Source organism: Echinops telfairi, unplaced genomic scaffold (assembly GCF_000313985.2).
Source record: "Echinops telfairi isolate 266 unplaced genomic scaffold, ASM31398v2 ScPeMD7_7476;HRSCAF=8514, whole genome shotgun sequence".
Taxonomy (NCBI): Eukaryota; Metazoa; Chordata; class Mammalia; order Afrosoricida; family Tenrecidae; genus Echinops; species Echinops telfairi.
This window is the reverse complement of record NW_022111380.1, coordinates 84,239-91,438: the sequence shown is the minus strand read 5'-3', so window position 1 is coordinate 91,438 and position 7,200 is coordinate 84,239. Positions and strand designations below refer to the sequence as shown.

Here is a 7,200-nt window from a genome sequence, read left to right as displayed (position 1 = left end):
TCATGTCTTCTATGCTCTATGAAAATATTTGATTTACAAATAAGGAATCCTACTTCGCGCAATTTAATTTATCACGGTAGGGTCTAGAACCGATTAACTGCGATAAACGAAGGTTCACTGTAGTTAGTCTTAGAAACCCACAAGGGAAGTTCTACCCTGTCCTACATAGTCAGTATTACTCTGCTCATACTCAATGGCAATGATATTTTTTTCATTTTATTCTGAATTATGTGCTATAACACAAACATTTTCAATGGGTAGCTAGGGCATGGGTAATTTTTCTGTTTTCCTGAGAAGAGGACACGCAATAGGACCAATTAGTTTGGGAGCCTATGGTTGCTAGCATTTGGGAAGTAGGGAGCAGTTCTAATCTCCCCATAGGTTGGCTATGAGAGGGAATGGACACAATGGCATTGAGTTCAGTTTATTTTGTTTTTATGATAAAATTTGGCATTGGAGAATGGATCAGGTATGATGGAACCATGTATGAAAGCATTCCATAGTAAAAGGATTCAGGGTGTGACAGTAAATCCTTTACTTCTTCATAATCTTTCTGAGATAAAGCTAAGGGGACTTTCCAGAGGTGTGGCTCCACAACCTTTCACCTCTGAAAGCCTTACAGAGAATTGAGAAGACGGAAGCAGGACGTGACTACAGCAAGAAAGGAGAGCTGTATCAGAGTTCTTCTGTGGACCAAAAAGCCCTACCCAGTGAACCTCTTGGACCCAAAGTAACACTGATGCTAACATACAAGGTGCTGTCTAAGGCAGGTCAGGCCCACAGATGTTGCCAGCAGACAAAGACCTTGCCTCAGACTCAACGGAGATGAGGGCTTTATCCTATGGCTGATGCCCTTAATTTGAATTCTACCCACCTAATCTATAAGAAAATGAGTGCTGAATGGAAAAACCCACAATCAGTGATGCTTTCTTAAACACACGTAAGAACTAAGAAAAGGTGCTGGACTCTTCTCAAGAGGTCAATCCTCTAAGCACACCCAGTGGGATGACGTGATTGTTCCTGTCCTATAGAGTGATGGAGCTCTGGAAACATAGTTGATTAGGTCTTGACCACTAACCACAGGTCAGTGATTTACATTTACCAACCAATCCCTGGGGAGACATACGAGGCAATTTACTCCTGGAATGACAGTATCATAAACCCAATGGTAGCCCAGGTGCTGTAGTGGTTAAGAGTTGGGCTGTGATCCCCAAGGTTTGCACTTTTCAAACTGCCAATTGTTCTGAGGGTGAAAGACAGTGCTTTCTACACTTGCAAAAAGTGATAGACTCAGAAACCCACAGGGGCAGTTTTACTCTCTCCTATAGGGTTGCCACAAGTGGGAATCAACTGGATGTCAGTGAGTCGGAGTGTTTGTGAAACCCAAAGGGGCACTTCTATTTTATATAAAGTTGCTCTGAGTAACAATATACATAATGACGGGGAATTTGTGCTAAATGCAGGAGCCAGATTGATAAATACTCAAAACATCAAAGCCATATGGTGTATATGAGATTCAGTTGGATAAGCTATTTCTGGAAGAGTATTGTCCATCCCTCCTTCCCTTTCACATATTTTATGTTATTGAAATCACTTGGGTTAATGGCACAGTGGGTCATATGTAAGGACTGACTTTCTGTGTCGACTTGGCTTGGACATGATGTCAGCATAGGTGACAAAGTTTGATATAATGCCATCACTGCCATGAAGATATTTGCTATCAGCAGCCAAGAGGAGTGGGAGGTGTTATCCTGGTGGGTGTAGTGTCCCCCAGTATAAATGCAAATGGATTCTCTCTGTAAGCTGTGCAGCTTTTGGCCAGGTCCGGAAGCTCACCAGAAGTGTGGATCTCCAGACGTGAGGCAGAATCTTGCCATATTTCCTATATAGCTAGGATTCATCGTTTGCACAGCCCGTGAGGAATCAGCCTACCATCTAACCTGCCCATCTTGGATTCATCAGGCCCTCGGCCAAGTTGAATCAAGAGAAGGGTCCAGAGTGATATCAGAGACTTGCCAGCCTCTACCACTGTGACCCGAAAAGGTAAGCAGTGTAACTAGAACTTTTTCCTAAATATTTCTGACAGGGTGTAGGGAAGGGAGAAAAACTTGGCTTTGTACTCTGGCAAAGGGTACAGACTCAAAACTCACAAGGGAAGTTCCACCCTGTCCTATGGGGTCTCTATGAGTCAGCATTGACTCAATGTCTTTCAGTGAGTGACTAAGGGTGCTGGAGCCAAGATTGCAGAGGGCTGGTGTCACCCACTTGGCTCTCCCTGAGGTCTGAGCAGATGCAGCTTAACCTTCACAGGTCAGGATTCCTTTTGGAGCAGATTCGTCAGAACGAGCACAGGGACCCACTCAGCATCTTGGAGCTTGCCATCCAGAGTTACATTGCAACACTTCACTCATTCCCTCTCTGGAGTGGCTGTCCATAGAATTTTCCCACCCTTGTTCACAGCAGGTGTTGTCTGGAGATAGAGGGAGACAGTGAAAGTCATGGTGGAGGCATGGCCCTTCATCTCACTCCCCACTCCCACCCTGCCTCGTTGTTCTAGTGACAATCTCACAGGACATCTTTTAAAGCTTGTGAGAGATAGTTGTCTTCATAGTCTCAGGGCCAACAGTTTTTAGATAATTTGATATACGGTTGTTTTTAACTTACGTTGGCCCGTGTTTGTCAAAAGAACCATGCCTCATAGTGTTTTCAAAGTTTTTTGTTTTTGGTTTTTCAAAAGTAAGTCACCAGGCCTGTTTTTGAGGAGAAACCAACCATCTTCTAAGTTAGCTTCTAAACATTCTAACTGTTTGCGTCATTAGGGGTTCAAAGTTTAAATAAGTGAACTGTGAATTTCACATTTATTCAAGAAAAAAATGGCATACATCATGATGTTTTTACTTTGGAGATTTTAAAGACTTTTTTTCTAATTGAATTCTTCCTTTTAAGATTTTTGGTTTTGCAATTAAATCTGTTTTGTTCCATTTTCTAGTAAAATTCTCTAAGGCTTTAGGAAAAAGGCATTGCATTTAGTTTGTTGTTGTTGACGTTTCTGAGATGATTACTAGGTGTGGCATAAGAGTGGATCAATGACAAGGTGGGTGGAGATAACACAGGCCTAAGTTAAAGACTGTGATAGGATTTTCACATTGGAATCTAGGTGGGTCTAATCCAATAAAAATTGTGCTGGGAGATTTGCATTCCTATGGTGAGAATATTTATTTTAGATGTACAGTTCATAAATTAAATTTTATTTCTGGATTCTAAAATTTGTGTTTTAGGCTGTTTTTGTTTTGTTTTTTTGTTAAGGGCTATGGAATTGGTCCTGATTCATGCTTACCCTCAAGTCTTACTCATACTTAGCCTATGTCAAGATGGAATAAATTCTGCTCAATCCATGGTCATCCTCACAATTGTTATATTGGAGCTGATTGCTGCAGTTGCCATGCCAATGTCTGAATGAACATCTTCCTATATTTTCTCTGAACCTTGTATTTACCAAGGCTTCTAGTTTCCAAGGACTGAAGTGTTAATCTAGTAGAGGTCAATGCCAGTTCCGTGATATTTTTTCCTTCAAATCATGAAATATTAAAACAATATAATTTCATATCAGAATCCAGATCTTTTGTTTGTTTTCTCTAAGAAAAGCTTTTAGTTTGAGTTCAATACTTTGCCTCTGATTGCAAGTCACGATTTGATTTTAATTTGACTCTAATGTTCACCTACTGAGGATAAATGCATCCAATGATGCAGATTATTTCTGACATAGACATGTTTGGTTTTATGTTTCAATTTTCTGCTTCTCATGCATATGGAATCAGGAGAGGCAATGCTTTTAAGCTCTTAGATGCAAAATAATAGTCATTGGCTCAAGCTCACCAGTTGTTTCTTGGAGTAACAGGAGAAAGATATACCTAGAGAGAAATGGCACAGTCAGACTCCATAAAGGTTACAGCCTTGAAGATAATGCTCTGGTGCAGTGCTACTGTATTCTACGGGGTGTTTATTGTGTGATAGGATTACCTTGCTTGTCTTAGTAAAATGAGGTGGGTGCAATTTTCAATGATGTGACATAGGCTGAGCTTGAACTGCCGGGTTCTGTGTTACATATGAAGCTGTGGATCATTGACCTCCCTCCCACTCAGGGCTCCTTAGGCTATGCTTTCACTTTTATAAAGAGAATTGTATATATATTTTAGTCCTAAACTGTCTCTAAAGATGGTATAACTTAGGAATCAGACTAAAATTCTAAGATAACACAGATTTCACGACTTCTGAATTGTTTTGTTTCACCCAATTTGTTACTTTTGAGGGTATAGCTGGGGGAGGGGTGGTGGTGGGGGTAGGATGAGAAAGCCGGAACTAGACAGGACTGCCTATGATGCTTAATACTGAGTTTCAAATCTGCTGGTCATTATTTCTAAATACTATGTACTTAAAACACAATCATCTTAATGGTAACACAATATTTGAGAGCTTTCACTACTTTCAGGTTTGTGTATAACACATAGGGTTACACAAACGTCTTTCATAGCTGATGTTTTCTGTACTTCTACTGGTTTTTCCAATGTTCTGCTTTTAGCTTTAATCAGGATAGTTATTGCATGTTTCTCTTAAAGTGTTTGATGAATTATCTGTTTTGTGTTGCTTAATTTTTTTAAGATAATTCATCCAGTTTTAAGGTGGCTGTTGAAGTCATTCTACATAAATTTTATTTTTCCTATTAAGTTCACGGAAATCTTCACTTTTTCTGTCCCGTATTGGATCCCTCTTGGAGGCCCATTGGGCTGCCAACCCAGCAGTTCCAAGGGCCAGGCGCTCCATGCAAAAAGACAAGGCTTTTAACGCTTGTCAAGAGTTACAGGCTGAGGAAAACACAAAGACATCTCCATCATGTCCTGTAGAGTGGAGCTGATGTCAGTCAGTTTGTTTGGTTAGTTGTCTTGGTTCATATTTTACATAAAGTGTGATTTTTTTTATATTAGCCTCTTCATGGTATGTTTCTTTGTCTGATTCTTTACTAGCACTTCTCGAAACATTCACTTATGCCAGGGGTGTCAAACTGGTGGCCTGCAGGCCACATGTGGCTCCTCAGGAAATTTTTTGTGTCCCACGATGCTCTGAAATAAAATGAAAATAGAAAAATTTGTTATGAAGAAAATAGTGCTTGGGGGACATCGAGGCAATACTGTAAACACAATTCCCTCTTTAACCCTTTAACTACTGAAGACCACTATACAGAAGCCCAGTTGCTTCCCTGGGGACCTGTGGACATTTCTAAACACTCTCATTTCTGGCGACGTTTTGAAGCTATATGTCTGCCACTTTCAATGCATAATATAAACAGATTTCAATAGCAAAATGGTTAAAAAGAGGACTCTAGGTTGTGCTGTTATGAATCATACCTAGCGGCAGCACTAGTTAACATTTTTAGAGGGAAGTCATCACGATTGTGCATCACATTTGTCAGCTGTCCAACATTTTGTGGTTTTTAATTACTTTGTTATATTTTTTGGTCACAACATAAGAGGTAATTGAAAACTAGTAGGAGGAAAGCGTTGGCAAGTTTCGGGTTAAAGGAATAATTTTAGTTTTATAAATACATTAATAAAATAAATGTTTAAATGAAAATAATTATATGTTTTAATTATCCTATCCATATTCCTGAATTATCACTTCAAAATAAAAATTGAACAAAATTTGTAAATGTGATGTGGCCCACTTTACTCGTGCCTGTTGCACCAAATGGCACACATTTTAATTGTGTTTGACACCCCATGACTTATGTTGAATGTTTCTGAATATTGTCTTTAGATTTACTTTTTAAATATACCTTGAGGCACTCCTTGTTAGTGGAATTGGAAATTGCCCAGGATTGCAACAGAAGCTAAGTATCCACAGATAGAGATACCCTTCCAACTGAATGAACTTCCAGAGCATCATAATGAGCCAGGAGCAATCTGGGAAAACCCACAGTATGTGGACAAATCCTGTCTCTTTGGGAGAAAACAATAGATGTCGCTGTAGTAGAATTCCCTTGGTCAATCATCACACCTGGAGAGAGTGCATTTGCTCTGACGGAGAAATCAATACACTGCAAGATATTTCCAGACAGATAAAGAAACAAAAGCACAGCATTCCAAATACATAGAACATCCATGAGAACGGGGTTTTTTGACTTTATTTTGCAGCCATGAAGTCCCAGGACTATCGAAGCCAGAACTCAAGTCTTAAAATCATGACTTTCTGGCCTACCATGGAATAATTTAAGGATTTCAACAAATATATTGCTTACATGGAATCTGAAGGTGCCCACCATGCAGGTCTGGCTAAGATAATCCCACCCAAACAGTGGACAGACAGAACTATAATGATGTGGATGACATCCTCATAGCCAGTCCTGTGCAGCAGGTAGTTACTGGGCAGACAGGTGTCTTTTTGCAATACCATAAAAAGAAGAAATCCATGACCGTGGAGGAGTATCGCCACTTGGCCAACACTGACAGATATCGCACTCCCACACACCGGGATGTTGAGGATTTGGAGCGAACATATTGTAAGAGTCGCCTGTATGATTCTCCCATTTATGGGGCTGGAGTATGTGGCTCCTTATTTGGTGAAAACACTGAGCATTGGAACCTTAGACACCTGGGAACGATCCAGGATCTGCTGGAGGAGGCGTGTGGAGTTGTCGTCAAAGGCGTCAACACCCCCTACCTGTACTTTGGCCTGTGGAAGACCACTTTTGCTTGGCACACGGAGGACATGGACCTGTACAGCATCAACTACCTGCACTTCATGGAGCCCAAAACGTGGTATGTGGTGCCCCCTGAGCACGGAGCCTGCCGGGAGAGACTGGCCAGGGAGAATTTCCCTGGCAGTTCCAGTGACTGTGCAAACTTCCTGCAGCACAAGGTGGCCCTCATCTCACCCAGCGTCCTCAGGGAGAACGGCATTCCTGTCGATCGGAAAACCCAGGGAGCAGGCGAGTTCATGGCCACATTCCCTTACCGCTACCACGATGGCTTCAATCACGGTTTGAACTGTGCGGAATCCATCGATTTTGCCATCTAGCCCTGGGTTAATTATGGTAAAGCTGCTTCTCAGTGCAACTGCGAGGAAGCCAGGGTCACATTTCCCATGGACACCGTCTTGCGCATTCTGAAACCGGAACGCTATGAGCTGTGGAAACAGGGCAGGGAC

General features: G+C 41.3%; 1 pseudogene; it reads left to right on the top strand.

Moving 5' to 3' along the window:
* The first annotated feature begins 6,190 nt into the window (after window positions 1-6,190).
* Window positions 6,191-7,200, top strand: part of LOC101645289 — a 22,939-nt pseudogene continuing 21,929 nt past the window's right edge.